The sequence below is a fragment of the Vitis vinifera genome, chromosome 14, assembly GCF_030704535.1.
Source record: "Vitis vinifera cultivar Pinot Noir 40024 chromosome 14, ASM3070453v1".
NCBI classification, from domain to species: Eukaryota; Viridiplantae; Streptophyta; class Magnoliopsida; order Vitales; family Vitaceae; genus Vitis; species Vitis vinifera.
Window position 1 is genome coordinate 11,249,555 of NC_081818.1, and position 20,299 is coordinate 11,269,853.

Here is a 20,299-nt window from a genome sequence, read left to right on the forward strand (position 1 = left end):
CCTGAAAATTGTGAGATCTCAGTAAGTTATGTACACACGGGAAAAAAAATGAAATTGAAATAATATTGTTATTAACAATACTTTTGCTTTCCAAGTAGCCTCTGATATCATAAGAAATGATGAAGATCTCGAACCATGAAATGTGGAAGAATATTGACATAGAAATGATTGGCCAAAATGGAAAGAATCTATGCAAATAGAGTTAAACTCATTAACAAAACGAGAAATTTTAGACTTGTAGTCCAAACACCTAAAGATGTCAAATCTATTGAGTACAAATGTGTATTTGTACAAAAACACAATTAGAATAATGAGATCATTAGATATAAAGCGTAATTAATAGCCCAAAAAGCGTACTGAGTTCAAAAGTTCGACATACAACAAATAATTATCAAATTACGATGGAATTCAACGCCAAAAAGACGTTCTATGCTCGAGGAAGCTCCTACATAGGATTGATAAAGTAAGTACCCAACGTTCACAAACCAACTACCCAAGCTCCATTAAGGTAATAACTAAGGTTCACATAAGGAGTCCCCATGCTGTAGTAGGGTAGTATTGTAGGTACATTTACGTACTATCTTAGGTACATTCAGGTAGCCACAAGGGCAATCTGCCCTTTGCCTAAGGTCAAATGTTCACCTATGCCATTACAACATAACAATGGCATGCTCAATTAAGGAAATTGTATATTATCTACTCATTTCTTGATTCATCTTCAAATTTGGATGGAATTGAATGCAAAAGATACATCCTATGATTGAACACGGGTAGTACGTAGTATTGACAAAGTAACTACAGTTGGTTCAGAAATTAAGTACCCAACATGTGCTAAGGTAGTGCTATAGGTTTCACAATGGTAATATGTATAAGACATTAAGGTAGTACCTAAGGTACATTAAGGTAATACCTAAGGTACATTAAGGTAGTACGTAAAGTTTATTACGATAGTACCTAAGGGTTACTAAGGTAGTACCTAAGGTTCAGTTAAGCAATGCTTACATCTAAGATGAACAAACTCACAAAAATTGCAAAACATGATGCCCACGCACATTGCAAAGGTTCACAAAGGTTACAAGCCAAGGTGTGCTAAGGTATAAGACCATAAATAGCCTCATGACTTCACATAGAGCATGTAGGATGTGTTTGACATATGGGAATTGGATTGGAAATGGAGCTGAATCATAATATTATATAGAAGAGATGAATCAAAATTCTAGTAGGGTGAGAGTAGGTTCCCATCAAAATGAATACATCATTCATATTCTCATATTATAAAACAATCTAAACAAATTAATGAATGGAAAATGCCATTACTTCCCATTTCTCATTCTCTATTCTACCTTTACAAGCATTACCTTATTTGTTACTCAAGCATTATCGGATTCATATTTCATGACATTCATGCCACAACAAAAACAAAAGAGTATCATATTTTCTTCATTCTATCTAACAATAACCATTGTAACACATCATGGAAGTTACCTTTGGTGCAACATTCACATTTCCAAATACACCAATGTCCAAATACTCAACAAGACAGGGATCGAGCCTGCAAGCTTGCGGTCCAAAATCCACCTGTCGTGAAGTTATCGCCTCACCACTGCACACATATTTGGAGTCCAACAACCACTCCACAATTGTTGATGTGCTCCATTAAAAAAAAAAATTAAACAAACAAACAAAATAACACCAAATAAAAACTAATTACCTTAAGATTTTCAATGGGGGTTAGGCCAAAATGCAACCTAATCAAACGAATAGGAGATTTCTTCTTCATGAAGCCAATATTTCACACTTTTCCTTTTCATTCGGGTTCACTCAGTTGAACCGGAATTTGAATCACATTGTTGCCTCCTCAAACCCTCTTTTTAACTAGACGTTGTTACCATGAAGTGCTTCATTTGCTTTTTCAGAAACTGCACAACAAAGAAAAATGTAGATTGAGGTATTCGATTCACGGTTTCTTCTCATAAATGTGTCAACTTTTGAAAATTTAAACACGATTTTCGATTCACGGTTTCTTATTTGAAATGTGTGAAATTTTGAAAATTTAAACATGGTCTCCGCTCCAACTGGCTGCGGACATGAAGACGAAGGAGAGAAATATTCCCAAACTTTGAGATGACGAAGAAAAAGGAAATTTCAGTCTGGGTATCAATTCGGTTTGATAGATGTGAAGGTTTTGGCCAATTCAGATTTCAAATGACCTTCTGAAATGGCAAGTTTTTGAGATTCTAGCTTAGGGAAAATCTCATATTTGGTTGTTGACAAACTAAAATGCATATTTAGGGCTACGAAAGTTTCAGATAAGAAAGTTAGATGTCGATCGACTTAGGGTTTTTTTGCTAAAATGAGAGAGAGAGAGAGAGAGAGAGAGAATGGGACAACCAAAGTCGGGTCGAGTGATTTTTTCTGCAATTGTCAAGGTTCACATTTTTTTTTATTTAAGTATGACGTGGAGGTTATTTGGTTGCTAATGTAGAAGACATTGAGGGCAATTTGGGCAGATAAAATTGACTTAGCACAAAGTGCACAATTCTAATATTATTTTGTTCATTAATGATTACTTTCCATATTTCATAAGCTTGGGGTCTAAATACCATATTTTTTTTAGGGAGAATTGGGCTTTAGACCCATTTGACTTTTATAATTAATAAAAAGTCCTTCAAACACCCACAATTGATTACAAGGATATGAGATAGGAATAGACAAAAATACCCACTTGACTCATTTTTGTCTTTATTCACCACCCTTTACATGCTACTATTCTTTCTTATTTAACCATTTTTGGATTTTTTATTATTTTTTTAAACTCTTTTATAAATAATTAAAAAATCAACATTATTTTTTTATTTTTAAATTATAAATAAACAAAAATTATATTAATGATTCAAAGACTATTTTGGAAAATACTTTCTAAAAAAATACTAATTTAAATAAATAAAAATTATATTTTACATTTATTTTTATCTTTTACATTTTAGAAGTAAATAATCTAATTATTAAAATACTATTTAAAATAAATATATTCACTATTTTAATTTTTTTTTATTAAAAAGTATTTTAAAGTTTTTTTTACTATTATAAAATAAAAAGTTTAAGTTTTTTTTTAATCTTCTTTCTTCCTTATTTTAATAACTTTTTCAACATAACTTTTAGTAATAAGTTATATGAAATGTTACAAATTTGTTTATTAAGGATTTTTTTTAATGATTTGAATTAATTGAAAATTTATTAAAATAAGAAAAAAAAAAAAAAAAAAAAAAAAAAAAAGGATGGATGGAAAGTTTTTATTTTAAGTACTCAATTAAAATGTTTTCATATGACTTAACTTTAAAAGTGGATTATATCAAAACATAGTAGAGATTGAATTTTTCTTATATAAAATGATTGAAAGGTATATTTACTTATTTTAGATTAAAACAAGTAGTTAAAAATTATATAGATTATATTTGAGTTTGGTTTTAAAATATTTTTCTAGTTTTTATTCTTTATTTTTAAAAATAATTTTTATTTTCTATATTGTCTCTTTTTGAAAATATTTTTAATTAAAAAATGAAAACTATTTTTTAAAATGAAAATTGAAAAACTTTGTTTAGTACTATTTTTTATATGAAAATAAAAATAATAATAAATTTTATTTATTTATTTATTGCGATACTGTACAATTGTATTACACTAACTGTACAAAGGAAATGTACTAAGTGTACAAAGGTGTACAAGGCTACCTTTTGTGAAATATTATAATCGATTATGAGTCATTCCTTTATTTTTTTTTTATCACTCACAAATTGTACACATATGTCATGCACTTTATTTAATTCCCGCATGGAAATTCCAATATTTTTCCTAATCATAATATTTGGAAAAAAAAAATTTTGACCTTAAATCATCTACCATCTTCTCAACTAAATCATTGTAAATATGGTTAAACACTCCTACGTGGACACATAACTTAGAAGGGATATAAAATTTATGTCATTGTATAAGGGAAATGTACTAATTATACAAAGGTGTACAAGATTACCCTTTGTGAATGATTTTAATTGATTCTAAACTACTTTTTTATTTTCCTTGTCACCCAATAATTGTACACCTATGTCATGTACTTTATTTAACTCTCACATGAAAATTCCAATATTTTTCCCAATAATGAGATTTGGGGAAAAAAAAATTGACCCTAAGTCATTCACCATTTTCTCAATTAAACCATTGAAAATATGATTAATACACATACATGGACATATAAATTAGGAGATATATGAAATTTGTGTCATTATATAAGGGTATTACACTAACTGTACAAGGATATTGCACTAACTGTACAAGAGAAATGTGCTAAGTGTACAAGGGTGTACAAGACTTCTAATAAGTTTTGTACGATTTTTAAACAACTTGAATTTAATATTAAGACGATTATTGATAGTTTTGTTTTTCTTTTTTTACCAAACTATGTCATTAAGACATTCCCTACAAAAATTAACACATAGGAAATAAAATTAAAATAATCATGTTTGAATTGTTCATTATAAGTAAACTAAATGAAATATATATTTTTACTATTTTTCCTTTATAAACATAATTTCATTGTTATCAATAGAGATTAAAAAAATCATATTTAAATGGAATTAAAAATAAACAAAAATTATTTTTATAACATTTTTATTTTTTAAAACCATTAATTTAAATTATGAAATTAGTTTTAAAATTAAAAATATTTTTTGTAATTACAGTTTTGAAGATTTCATAATTTTTATCTTATTACTTTGAAAAAATCGTTTTAATAAGAAAATATTTATTTTAATGATTTTAAATATTTAAATTATTAAAAAATATTTAGGATTAGTGTGGAGAGCAATTAAGTAATTTTGAAATGGAGAAATTTTGAATATTTCGAAGACTTTAATTTGGCCAATTACCCTATTTACACTTTCAAAATTATTGGAAGGTTGGTAAATTAGTATTAAAAATACTGTCTTCTTGATTATATATATATATGCATGTGAGTGTTTACATTATTTTCGAAATAATAAACACCATGTGTCTAATTTGCAAGTTAGAAAAAAATTAATAATATTTTATGAGGTATTTAAAAAGTATTTATTATATGTTCTATAAATTTGAAAAAATATAATATTTGATGATACCTAATTTACAAGTTAGAACAAACAAATAATACTAATATTTTATGAAGTGTTTAAAAATTATTTAATATATATAAGAAATAATATAAATTTGAAATAAAAAATCATATTTAAAATTATAATCATATTTATCAAATTTTTTTACTAAGATTATCTTTAATTCTTTTAATATATTTATACTCATTTATTTAAAAAAATGAAAAACTAATTTTTTTTTTTTTTGTAAACATGTTCTATTACCTTTCAAGTAAAAAATTAGATAAGTTTGAAAGTCAATAAAAAAAAATTAAATACCACTTTCAAAAATTTTTAGATAAAATTTTATATTAAATATTTTATTTGAAATTTAATTTTTAAAGTTTAACTAAAAAATTGTATTAACAATTTTTTTGTTGTAAGTCAAAATATTTTGCCTTAGTCTATCTAGATAAGAAAAAATATTAATATAATATTAGAACTTCATATTTTAGTTATTTTTTTCAATAAATTTATCTTTTTAAAAATTTTAAAATAAAAACATTAAAAATTAAAAAGCTAAAAGGATATATATATATATATATATATAAAATAAAGTGAACTGATAGTCAATTTTAAAAAATTTTAAAATATGGTTAATGTAGAAAATATAAAAAAATAAGAGAAAAATATAAATGAAAGGGTAATATAAATTTAAATAAAAAATGAAAATTAAACTAAAAGATAAATACAAAAAGATAAAAAATATTTGGATGAAAAATCCCAAAATTTTTATCATTATTTATAATAATAGCAAAAAGATTCAATATCTTTAAAAATGAAAAACAAAAAAACATTATTGCTTTTTATTTGACATAAAATAAAAATAGAGATTGGAAGAAAAAGTAAAAAAAAAAGTTAGAAATGAGTAATACTTAATAGGGAATAGAAAAGGGAAAAAAAAACACAAAAAAATTGAAATTCACCTTCCCTTGTGCCTATGTAAGGGTTAAGGGTATTTTAGGAATTAATGAAAGACAATATCCTTCATCTTAATTTTCATACTTTGTTTGGGTCTTGGGCTTAAATATACATGATATATGGACCAAATGTTAATTTTTGGGCCCAGATGGGCCCAAAACACAATTCTCCCTTTTTTTTATAAATAAGGGCCCTAAAACACAAGTTTCCCTTTTATTAATCCTAGTTTTACCATACTCGCCCAACCCAACTCCATTATGATGGGCTTGGGCTTGGTTTGCTCCGTTTCAGTAGGGCTCCCAAACCCAAATCCATTTTAATAATTTTTAATACAGCATAGTATAATTATTATTTTAAATTTTAGTCACGCATTCTTAGAATATTATTTTATTTATCATAGAAAGCTTGACATAAATGTATAAATTTATAAGAAATAATTTCTATTAGATCACGTTAATTTTTAGAGTAAGTTTTAAAAAATAAAACCTTGTTTTTATGCTTAGTAAGAATTTTCATGAGTTTGAATGAATTTTCACTTATTAACAAGCTTAAAATTTGGTTGGCCGTCTGATTTAAAAATATTTTTCAATTTTTAAAAATAAAAACTATTTTAAAAATTTTAGACATTGTTTGGCTACTGTTCTTTAAAAATAGTTTTTAAACCGATTCAATTGTTATGAAATGACACCCGTAGCGATAATTTGTAAAAAGAAAAATAAAAACTATAAAACACAAAAAGTGATGGATATAACGTGGATGAGTTTATAAAGTAGTACCGTTTTGCAGAGTTGGATATTTTGAAAACAGGAAATTTTCTAACCACATATTTTAATTATTTTCATTTGTTTTCATACAAATATTTAAAAAAAATACTGAAAATAAAGCATTTCAGATAAAATTTATTCTTAAAAACTATTTGAAAACATAGTAAACAGGTTGAAACATTTCAAGTTCCATACAAATTTTTTGTTTTAGAAAATACAAGAAAAGTGCTTTTGAAAACGTTTCCAAACATACCCGAAATATGTCTTTAACTTCTACAACTTTTTGATTTTCCTAAAGAGAAACAACAAAAAAAATAACCATCTAAAGGTATTATTAATTGAAGAGAATACCAAGAACAAAAAAAAAAAAAAAAAAAAAAAAAAAAAAAAAAAACCAGAATTAAAAAATGTTGAAAAATGCCAGCCCCACCCCACCCTAACCCCAACTAAAATTTTACTATTGATGATACCCCAGAGAAGCTACTCATGAAAAGCATAATCTATCCAAATACATTAAGGATCATGAGGAAGACCAAATATGCATAAAACCCTCACAACTGCACTATTGTCCAACACTAGTCACAAGGAGTGGTGGACTCTTACTCTGAAACATCACCTTTGCTCACAAACTACTCACTCGCTTGACTCTCCAGTTTTGTTTTCATTTTCAATGTTGTTATTGTCATCATCCTGGAAAGGAGAAAAGCAAAAAAAACATTAGTCAAACTGAACTTCGAGGTCAAATGAATGAACTACTCAAAACTAAAACAATCAAAGCAAACATCAAACTGTTACGACATATCAAAGGATTAACTTAACAAATTTGTAGCTTTTGTCAGGACACAAGCTAAGAAGGTGTTTAGCACTCCCACATTTGAAATCTCATCTCTTTTAACATCCAAATTCCAAATTTTAAACTTTTCAAACAGATATGATCTAGGGAACTTCATCATTATCCTTTTTGTCTTTTAAAGGTTTAATCTGAATAATATTTCTTGATATAAATGCAATTCCTCCACTGGGCATTACATGTATGACAAGTTGTCATAGTAGAAGTTGAAGCTGTTGAGTTGAATAACGTAGAAATAGAGAAAAAGTAGACAACTGTTAAAAATAGCTTTACAAGCACTATTGTGCAGGAAAAATTTTGAAACTTCACAATGATAGGTGATGTTTATAAGATCCTTGATCTTACGCATTTATTTGTACCTCCTTGAGTTTCCCAAACAAAAGAACACACAAACTCAAGTCACTGATATATATAACCAATAATTCTTTTAAGTACTATGTCAACTTTCTTGAGTTTAAAGGTACTGCTGAATAATATTTCTTGATATAAATGCAATTCCTCCACTGGGCATTACATGTATGACAAGTTATCATAGTACAAGTTGAAGCTGTTGAGTTAAATAACATAGAAATGGAGAAAAAGTAGACATCTATTAAAAATAGCTTTACAAGCACTATTGTGCAGGAAAAAATTTTCAACTTCACAATGATAGATGATGTTTATAAGATCCTTGATCTTACGCATTTATTTGTACCTCCTTGAGTTTCCCAAACAAAAGAACACACAAACTCAAGTCACTGATATACATAAACCAATAATTCTTTTAAATACTATGTCAACTTTCTTGAGTTTAAAGGTACTTCTGTGTTAGTCAATTGTGCATAGATCACAAGTTTTAATTATTCTTTTGTCCAAATTTGATGAAGACAAATAGCTACCATACACCGGAGGGAGGGGATGATATCCCAGTCTTTGCTTAGGCATTGCATACCAAGCATACACTTATTTTCAGATCCAATCAATTAAACCAGAATTGCTTTGAAAAAATAAGACTTGGAAGCCAGGATAAAATTCGTAAAGAAATGTGTTCTCCCTACTCAAGTGCATTTATCAAGGTGAAAAATGCAAAGCAGCAGCTACATGTGTTATTATGGTGTAACTTAAATTAAAAACACAACTTGAAACCTAGACTCCATTACTGCCATCCATCCTAAGTTACAATGAACTCAGTTACATGTGTCAGGTTCATTTAATTCTCAGATCTTAGGGCAAGGGAAACAGCTAAATGATCTAAATTTCCTTTCCTCTCATTCTTTCCCATAGACCAAATTGAAGTGTAAACTAAGATCCAATGTCCAAGATGAGTCTAAGATAAATTAGAGTGAAATAGAATTTATTCTTCTTTTTCTTTGTTACATATACCTGTTGAATATATATCATACCAATAGGTAATGTTGAACACCTATCACTTACCCAAACCCTTGTCATGTCATGTTTGATAGGTTGTTTCACATAGATTGAAGTGCTCATGTGGCATAGGTGTCATCACAAGTCTAAAGGCCGAAAGATTGCAAAGTAGAAAGATAAAAAGAAAAATGAACAAATGCCGATTTCTCATATCAAGAGTTCAACATCACATATAGTTTATTTCGTTTAGATGTGAATTCAAAGTTCTTCCAGAACACCTAAAAGTAATACTCAATTCAATGCATATAGCTGTAATATTGTGGTGAGTCCATCATAGGAATGCAAACTTGGAGAAGAAAAATACCTTTATAGTTTGACGCTCAGCTTTTGTAAATTCATAGAACTTGTGCATGAGCATTTCTTCTTCAACCTACAAATCATAACACATGAAATTTCAAAACAACCTGTACAAATTACCAAACCTAAACAAAAAATGACAGCATATCATCATTATATTTTTATCTGTGACTAAAACTATCTTTTCAGAAGCACATAAATATAGTTTGCATGTCTAAGTTCACACTTAATATTTCCTTTCGATTCTTCTTCACATCCCATGTCACCACTTGATTTCAATGATTATCAATGAGGAAGCCCAGACAATGACCCTACTGCTTGCATGAAATACACATTATAAATAAGAAATATCATGCCAACATGCAACAAAACGGTTAATATTAGTGTTGCTAAATCAGTTAGTATTAACATATGCAATCAACTTTTTATTATAGATGTAAGCCAACCCCCAAGTAATTTACATTTAGAATTTCTCAAGTAACTTTATTATCTTGTCCATTGTTCCTCCTAAAATTTTCAAACAGAAGCCATGTTAAAATCCACATAAAAGAAATCTATTTAAATATTTTTGTTATCTTGTTCGAAGTTTCTTAAGAATTATTCTAACAGATACTTATCAGAAGGCATATAGAGAAGGGCATTCATAATTAAAGTTGAACAACCTGAAGTTTGTGCAATTCATGCGACATTGATCTATAAGCATCCATAAGGAGGTCATTCTGCTTCTCCAAATGTCTGCACAGAAAAAAAAGAAGCAATTAACTAAATATTAACACTACTACTAATAATGATAATAATAATAATGGAAATAAGAACAGAAGAAAATTGATGAGCTTTACTCTAATATTTCTGCTGTGTATTTTGGGTCCATTTGTTCAAAGGGGTCTCATCTATTGAGACAGGATGCTCCAAATAAACGAACGCCCAAATGTTCAAATCAAGTGCCTCTGTTACAGATTATGAAATTTCTCATCAAACGCAACTTAAGAAACAATTTTACGCATACAATTTATCATATGTCTTGCAACCATAAAGCCAGAATTTTAACAATAGATTAACAAAATAAGTTGTAATTCAAGATGGATAATATGAATTAACTCATCTTTGCAAAAGGATGTCTTTTCAGCATGATGTATGGTTTGAGAAGCCTCCCACAACAAACTTACAAACTTGTTCAGAATTTCAGTTAATAAAAGGATGCTAACATGGCTGATTTTAAGTTTCACTAGGGGTCTAGTGGGTGATAGATTCCGAAATTTGTTATGTTTGTTTCCAGTTTCTGGCTGTTTTTTCATGTTTCCCACTTTGGGGGTCAACATATATCATGTATATGCTAGAGTTGAGCTCCTAGCAATCTGTTTCAACATGCATCATAGGATTGGGTTATATAACTTCACAGCCATCACTAATCCCCTACACAAAATGCGAGTTTCATTCAAAAAGATATTGATCTTGCCTTGCAGCCACACATAGATTCCAAACTCACAGAAAATCCTTGAGTTTTATGCTATTAAGAGACATACTGTAACGCATCACTCGCAGTCCTTGAGTTTTAAGAGTTCTTTTTTGTATCTATTTTGGGATTGGATTAGATTGTACATAAGGGATGGGTCTATATCATCATTAGATTTTGTATATTGGTTAGGTTCCCCGTAGGGTGCGGTTCTTTTTTTGTGTATTCACCCCTTATGAATTTTGTTTTTTTGTATACATCATGTATACTTTTTTAATACAATTTCCATTTACCTATCAAAAAAAATCTTTGTAACAAACTTCTGAGTGGCAACAGCTACTAGTCTAATTCTTCCAAGGTAAAGGAGAAAGTCTATGCATTCTAATAAGATAAAAATTCAGAAAGATTCTTACTGGATTTCAAGAAATCATGTAAGGAAATTTTAGCTCAATGGAAAGTGATTTCAAGTTCCACATACACTATAATCCAAAAACATGTAGGGAAATTTCAAATGAATGCACACATGGATCCTCTTACCAAAAGAGTAGAGCGTGAGGAAAAATGTAAACAAAGAAAGAGTTGATTCTAGCTTGAAGAAATAAAACTTAATTAAAAACCATCCATATAGGAGGTAATCAAAACATATTTATTTTATACATAAGGAGAAATATCTTACAATGGACAAGGGTAGGAAAAGCTTGAAGAAAGCTTGAAAGCTTGAAGAAAGCTTGAAAGCTTGAAAGCTTGAAGAAAGCTTGAAAGCTTGAGAGCTTACATGATGAGAGAGAAAGAAGAGAGAAGGAGCATATGGAATGGAAAATTACATTCTGCTTACAAATGAGGACTGAGCCTCCTTAAATAGGCAAAACGGAATCTTAAATAGTAATAATGAACAGCAGACCCGTACTTGAATAGTGCTTGAATAGTAAAAGTGAACAGTGAAAGGGAACTGTAGCACTTTTGACTTTGACCCGGAATCTTGCTTTCGGCTGAAATGACAGTTGTAAACTCGAATGCTGGAAAACACTACAGTAGAGGATAATTTGACAGGTGGAGAATCATTACTTGTATTTTCTTACTGGTGGGAGAATACCTTCACAGTCATCCCCATTGTCAGGAAGGTAACTTGTTGAATCATTAGATTCTGCATATGAGTTGTCTTGTGAAAAGCTTGAGCTTCCTTCATCCAGGATTTTTTGGAATTCTTGAGGGGTTTTTGCGGCTGCTAGCATGGCTTGAAACTGTTGCTTCTTAAGCAGAAATTGTGACATTTCATCATTAGTTGAGGCTTGTGTGGGGTGCTTGAGAAAGTACTGCTTAACTGCATTAAGAGATGCGTCCCACCATTTTGTCTTAAAAGTCCTTCCGATGGTTGGAAAGGTTGCTGATTCATCTGCTATGATTAAATAATCCCACTGGACAATCCAAGCGAGACCAAAATTGCTGAAGAAGAATAATAAAAGTGGAAAGACCCAGTCCCAGTTTGGGCGATAGCATCCAAACGTCCATTCTCGAAACGTTGGGTTTCGGTCAGTATCTGAGTTCACGGTCGCCGATCATTGTTTATAACATTCCATCTCTGAGTACACAAAAACAATCAATTATCCCTTCTCCAAAAGGCAGCGTCTCTGTCAATTCTGGGATCAAGGTACTGTTCCAATCTCTATTCCTACTTCATTCAATCGATTTCTACGGTTGATACAAGTCGAAATGATGAGAAAATGAAGGGATATTTTGAATAGAAAATTTTCACCATCTAGGGTTCGAGATTACAAAAAATTGCACTTTAGCAACTCATAAGAATCTTTGGTTTAGTTGATCTGAGTTTTTAAATTTTTATTTATTTGTTTATTTGTTTTGAATTTTTGGCAGCAAAGAAAGTGGGAGAGGGAACGTAGAAATCAAAATGTGGTTTTCTTTTATTTTTCTTCAATTTCTTGGTAACAAAATAGAGGGTTGGATTTCACACTGATTGTTGTTGCTGGAAGTTTTCAATTATAGGGTTTCTCTTTGAACAGCTATGGAACAATTGCTAGTTTGGATTAGATTAACAGTCCAAGGAATGTTTTCTTGTATAAAAAATAGATTTAGTTTAGATACAGAGAAAATATTAAAATGGCAATTAAAATTTTGCATTGTAAGATTTTCAACAACAATGATTTGAATCATAAGATTTTCAAACCAGTAAGGGCTAGGTGTATTTAGCCAAAACCTCAGGAGGTGAATGAAATTAACCAGAAATTTTAACATATAGAGAATAATAAAATTGCATACCACTTCTGCTTTTCTCAAGAGAGGTTAAGTTTGTAAATGGTTGATTCGTAATGTTAACCAAGTAAGCATGTTAAAAACTAAGCATACACTGGAATGGAATAGGTCTCAAGGATTATGTTGTTGAGGGGTGAACATAGTTTAGTTGATGGTCCTGGATAAAGGGTAACGGTGAACCTTGGATCTAAAGAGTTGTTTTCAAAAAGAGTGTATGGCTACTTAAGAGTGAAAACGAGATGAGAAGTGTATTGTTTTTTTTTTTTTTTTAAATTTATAGATAGATTTATAGAATAGTTGAAGACTGAATTCATAGAACTCTTGTTGTGGAGAAATTTTCTCTTTAAGTATAGAAGAGAGGCTTAAAAAGAAAGAGAAGTTGGAAGTTGGGAGATTAATGCATCTCAAAAGATGGCCAAATTCAGTCTATTTATGATTTCTGTATCGGAAATATTATATCATACGCGGAAAGATATGAGTATATTTTTTCCTATAAAAAAAAATTAAAAAAGGATCTTACATGGATGTTTACCATTTTAATTAGAAATTATTAGGACATCAATATTAGTTGCTATTATCAAGTAGTTACTTTGGCATGTGGTGTAGCAGTTACTGGGCATTACTCATGGTTTCTTAGCAAGTTGTTCTTCACTTTATTGCACAAGTGAATTAGTAGAGATCCTTTTATTTAATTAAAACTTTCAGTTAGGATTCTTTTCTTGCATTTTAGACCTGTCCATTCACGCCTAAAATGGTTGAAATTGATTTAAGGATGACTCTCTACAAATAGAATAAAGAGATTGGATGCTGGGATTTTCTGTTTAATGGTCAACCAATTTTTGAGACTTCCTTTATAATGAGCACAAAGATGCCCTAGAAATGCACTTGGGTTGTGGCTCCCTTTTGTTTTGCACTTCTTAATATATCCTGTTTCTTTGCTTGTCAAAAAAGGGAAAAAGGTAAAAACACCCTGGAGAGTATAACAATGCATGGAAAAAATTGCAAATTTTCTTAAGCAAAACATTATTGCCATCTAATGCTCCTTTGTTCTGAAAGTTTGATGAATACATTATAGAAATATTTGTGCTATGAAACAGAGAGATTTTTCTTCTTTTACTTGGTACAAGTTTTTGTGATATCTCACTAATGCTGAAGCTGTAACATTTACTGAGAGGGTTCAACATTTATACGTGATCCTACAAACATAGCATAGAAGTTGTGTGTACTTATATAAGGAGATTGGGGGAGTGGGGAAACTTTGACCTCTCCTATTTTTCACTTATATAATTTACATTAGTAAAATATTTTGGATTTATGTAATTTTTGTTTTTGCTGAGCTAGAATCAGCTCTTTCTTTGTTTACATTTTTCCTCACGCTCTACTCTTTTGGTAAGAGGATCCATGTGTGCATTCATTTGAAATTTCCCTACATGTTTTTGGATTACAGTGTATGTGGAACTTGAAATCACTTTCCATTGAGCTAAAATTTCCTTACATGATTTCTTGAAATCCAGTAAGAATCTTTCTGAATTTTTATCTTATTAGAATACATAGACTTTCTCCTTTACCTTGGAAGAATTAGACTAGTAGCTGTTGCCACTCATAAGTTTGTTACAAAGATTTTTTTTGATAGGTAAATGGAAATTGTATTAAAAAAGTATACATGATGTATACAAAAAAACAAAATTCATAAGGGGTGAATACACAAAAAAAGAACCGCACCCTATAGGGAACCTAACCAATATACAAAATCTAATGATGATATAGACCCATCTCTTATGTACAATCTAATCCAATCCCAAAATAGATACAAAAAAGAACTCTTAAAACTCAAGGACTGCGAGTGATGCGTTACAGTATGTCTCTTAATAGCATAAAACTCAAGGATTTTCTGTGAGTTTGGAATCTATGTGTGGCTGCAAGGCAAAATCAATATCTTTTTGAATGAAACTCGCATTTTGTGTAGGGGATTAGTGATGGTTGTGAAGTTATATAACACAATCCTATGATGCATGTTGAAACAGATTGCTAGGAGTTCAACTCTAGCATATACATGATATATGTTGACCCCCAAAGTGGGAAACATGAAAAAACAGTCAGAAACTGGAAACAAACATAACAAATTTCGGAATCTATCACCCACTAGACCCCTAGTGAAACTTAAAATCAGCCATGTTAGCATCCTTTTATTAACTGAAATTCTGGACAAGTTTGCAAGTCTGTTGTGGGAGGCTTCTCAGACCATACATCATGCTGAAAAGACATCCTTTTGCAAAGATGAGTTAATTCATATTATCCATCTTGAATTACAACTTATTTTGTTAATCTATTGTTAAAATTCTGGCTTTATGGTTGCAAGACATATGATAAATTGTATGCGTAAAATTGTTTCTTAAGTTGCGTTTGATGAGAAATTTCATAATCTGTAACAAAGGCACTTGATTTGAGCATTTGGGAGTTCGTTTATTTGGAGCATCCTGTCTCAATAGATGAGACCCCTTTGAACAAATGGACCCAAAATACACAGCAGAAATATTAGAGTAAAGCTCATCAATTTTCTTCTGTTCTTATTTCCATTATTATTATTATCATTATTAGTAGTAGTGTTAATATTTAGTTAATTGCTTCTTTTTTTTCTGTGCAGACATTTGGAGAAGCAGAATGACCTCCTTATGGATGCTTATAGATCAATGTCGCACGAATTGCACAAACTTCAGGTTGTTCAACTTTAATTATGAATGCCCTTCTCTATATGCCTTCTGATAAGTATCTGTTAGAATAATTCTTAAGAAACTTTGAACAAGATAACAAAAATATTTAAATAGATTTCTTTTATGTGGATTTTAACAATGGCTTCTGTTTGAAAATTTTAGGAGGAACAATGGACAAGATAATAAAGTTACTTGAGAAATTCTAAATGTAAATTACTTGGGGGTTGGCTTACATCTATAATAAAAAGTTGATTGCATATGTTAATACTAACTGATTTAGCAACACTAATATTAACCGTTTTGTTGCATGTTGGCATGATATTTCTTATTTATAATGTGTATTTCATGCAAGCAGTAGGGTCATTGTCTGGGCTTCCTCATTGATAATCATTGAAATCAAGTGGTGACATGGGATGTGAAGAAGAATCGAAAGGAAACATTAAGAGATGCATCATTTTTTAATGCGTCCCACCATTTTGTCTTAAAAGTCCTTCCGATGGTTGGAAAGGCTGCTGATTCATCTGCTATGATTAAATAATCTCACTGGACAATCCAAGCGAGACCAAAATTGCTGAAGAAGAATAATAAAGGTGGAAAGGCTGAAAGTTCTTTTGGGATAATAAAAAAGCTGCTAAATAGCTCAAACCCATCCAAAACAGGCTTAGGGAGAATCTTAATAGAGGGACCAAAATATGTCCACCAATTGTGGAACCAAAATGGGAAAGAGGAAAGCTGATTCTTAGAGGGGAAGTAGAACATCCATGAATGATGGAAGTCCCTGTTTTGGATTAAAAAAGTATTAAACCAGGCTTTCTGATAATCCCAATAGTATATATATATATATATATATATATATATATATATATATATATATATATATATATATATATATATGAAAGGCATTCTGTTTTATTTTTAATTTGAGCAACAAAAGCTTATATATATAATAAGCTCAAGGATAAATCTTATGCAGAAGAAAGCTAGTAAAACGGCTAATGTCAACATCCCCACATTAGAATGCCCTGGACCTCAGCCACGCATCCTTAGATCACCTCCCATTGAGGAATAATGACTGATATACCACTTTTATTATGCTTTCAATCGTCAAGGCAAATTCTCACACTACCAACTCTTTATACTTTTTGAGAACAATTTATGGAATTTATAAGAAGCTAGTTTACCATAAGACCTAGGCTTACATTTTTTACATTGTTATTATAATATGAATATGCTTGACAGTGTAGATATTCTTTACATGACTTGTTCCCTAAAAGAGTGAAAACTTTCTTCTACAAAATACCAATTCCTTTGTCGCAATAAAGAACTACATATTGGTTGAACACTTTCATAAAGTAGACAATCAAGTTAGAAGCAAAGTCAAAAGTCAATTTTGAAATTGAAAATTTTGAAGTTGTAACATGAAGACCCTTTTTATCAAAGTGAGTTGGGTTATATCCTCCTCTAAAGATTGGATCATTGCATCCAACTCTCTGGATTATGATATAACTCTATTTGTCTACTTCATCATCATTGGATGACTCTATGTCAGCATGAGAAGGTAAACCTACTGATCATATATCATTTCAGCCTACAATTTATATCCTACCAAAACAAGGTCAGTAGTCAATCACCAACTAGACATGTCTGCTACCTAATTAGGCATAAAAAAATAAATCATCTCTTCTATTCATTTTTCCTTAAATTTGTAAAGAAAAAACTACAGTATTGCCTTCCTGCCACTCTGAACAACAACTGTGAATTTATACAAGATATCAAGTTCTGACTTTCTCAACACCTAACACTAGTGTCTATAATTTTCTTCAGGTAACAATCGTTCCCCATATTAGATCCTATCATAAAATAGAATGGCTAATAGATTTCAAAATCTATTATTACTGAAGACGTCTTCAAATTTATCTTATGAACAAATCTATTTAGTGGTTCAGATTTCAGGGAGATTTCAAAATCAATTATTACTGAAGACGTCTTCAAATTTATCTTATGAAACACATATATTTAGTGGTTCAGATTTCAGGGATCCTTATCATTTAAACAAATACTTTTGACCGTTACAGTTCCAGAATAAACAACGTCAAAGCCGCATTCATAGTATCTCAACTTGATAAACTAGTCTCAACCAACACCAATTGTTGCGCTACGCATCATGGAATGGAGATTCTACCTTTCAGGTCCAAAACGAACCGTTTTTTGATAGGATACTCCAAAATATTTAACTACTCGGATAATAATGACCAACCCTCTTTCTTCTAAAGAAAGAAAAGGGAAAGTTAGATATGCCTTTTGCAACTTCATCCCAAAACTAAGAAAACAAAGCCAAACAGATGGCTTACATGTTCACAATGAAGATCTTCTTTATAATCTCCTAAAGATGAAACCTTTAACATAGAAAGGAACACCCAAACACAAAAACCTAATTCATCAACATACCAGGAGCGAAGGGTTTTATGTTGTGAAGAATCAGATCATGATTTTGAGCAAACTACCACAAAATACCCAAACAAAGCCAGCAAGAACACACAAAATTTTAAACACACAAACAGGAATTATGATCCAACAAAAACCCTCTTCAAAACCCTAATCAATAATCAGAAATAAACTACGAGCAAAGCAGAAAAACCTTATCATAAACCCTAAAGAAGCATAGATGAATCAATATCAATAGAAGAAGATGAGATAAAACCCTAACCTTGATGAAGGATTGAGACGGAGAGAAATACAGAAGCCAAATTGAAATGAGAATAAGATGCGGATGAGAGGGTGTCGTGTTTATAGGCATTCAAGGAATTTTCATTTTTATATTTTATTAAAAGATAAGGTTTGGCCAAGTTGCCAAAGTAAGCTTTAAAAAAAGTATGTTATGAAGTTGTGATTCAATTATTTTTTTTGGATGAAAATAAATCTATTTTTTAAGGAATATATTTATATAAAAAAATTATTAAGATGTAAAATTAAAATGATAAATATGGGAAAGAATTTTTAAAAATAAATCCGTAGTTAATTTTGGTATAAAAATTATTGTGAAAAATTTCAATAAATCGTGATACGATTTTTCATGATTATTAATAAATCATATTTTTATTGATTTTTTTTTTTAAAGGTCAGGCATCTTTGTATTATGCTTTCATTTCTTTATATCATAGTTTTTTTTCTTTATATTTTGATCTTATTTCTTTATATCTTACGTTAATTATATTCAAAAACGGTATATATAAGTAATTTTTTAATTTTATGATTGTTTTATCATTTTTATAATGTATGTGTTGTTGAAACCTAACAAAATGTGAACTTTTAGCAAATTTTTAGTGATTTCATATCCATACGTTCAACTTTGGCTCTTTAGTCTTCTAATTGCACTCCCCAGTTCTCTATTCCACTCCAACGAAATGAATTACAAGTAGTTTCAAGACTTTGTTGACATTATTTAAATTCTTTAATATATATTCACTCAATTGTTTACCAAACTTTAAAATAGTAATAAATTTTATAGGGGAATTTATGTAACCAGGGGAAAAAAATTGACTTTTAGGAATTTTTCTTTTTACTTTTCAAGTTCAATCAATTTTGGGGAATATAAATGTTTTTCCATACTGTGGACTTATATTTTTTACGTGTGCCTCCACTCAATCGGCGATACTCGTTTTTATTGGTGAAAAATTAGTTTTGGAAAAGTTAGAGTCGCCACTTATTTTATTTTTATTTTAAAGAAAAAATAAAATAAGAAAGAAAACCCTAAAAAAGTGACTGCATAATTTTTGAAAAAGCATGTCTTTGAAAAACCCGAGTCTAGGTCTAAGGATCAGGTTACCTATTGAGAAGGTACCTCTAAAAAGTACTACCCTTCTAAGCCCTAAAGAGGTCTCTACTGACCTAATTGAGGGAAATGGGCAAATTAATTGGTTAATTATAAATATCTAGGTAGGCTAAGATGATTTTGAGATTCTATCAATACTAGCATGTCAAATAAGAAATCAAATTACAATCATAAAGGAGAGTCAGGGTGTGTACCTAAACTGCTTCTTACTTGCTATCAAAAGACAATCAAAGTTAATTTAATAATATATCACTTAACATGCATTTTATTAGAGATAATCAAACAAGTATCAAGGCAATCAAGGATAACATTTAAACATGGATATAGATCATGATAACATGCATTTTCATAGAATTTTGGAATTAGAGGATAGATAGCATACCTGGATAGTAAGCATATTTTATAAGATTCCTCAAAAAATGCTAGAGTGGTTTGGACAAGCATAAATTATTTAACATATCCATTATGTCTAATATACAATTTCAAAACCAAAAATTGAGCTAAGATAAATCAAATAACTCCAAAAATAATAACAATTTCAAGTAAAGTATAAAACCATCAGCATGCAATTAGAAAAGGAAGCATCACAAAGCAATTTCTAAAAAAAAATGGCTTAGAGTGGAATTTAATTACG

The 20,299-nt window shown here is 29.9% G+C and overlaps 2 long non-coding RNA genes across 2 annotated transcripts; both read right to left on the reverse strand.

Annotated features, from left to right (window-relative positions):
• Positions 1-1,405: 1,405 nt before the first annotated feature.
• Positions 1,406-2,591, reverse strand: LOC104881499 (uncharacterized). The gene is made up of 2 exons (XR_787516.3): positions 1,712-2,591; positions 1,406-1,603 (listed from the first exon to the last, which is right to left on the reverse strand). It is a non-coding gene; the product is annotated as an uncharacterized LOC104881499 (long non-coding RNA).
• A 4,723-nt stretch (positions 2,592-7,314) lies between these two features.
• Positions 7,315-18,669, reverse strand: LOC100249412 (uncharacterized). The gene is made up of 5 exons (XR_009467558.1): positions 18,541-18,669; positions 10,241-10,348; positions 10,064-10,136; positions 9,409-9,474; positions 7,315-7,537 (listed from the first exon to the last, which is right to left on the reverse strand). It is a non-coding gene; the product is annotated as an uncharacterized LOC100249412 (long non-coding RNA).
• Between the last annotated feature and the right edge of the window lie 1,630 nt (positions 18,670-20,299).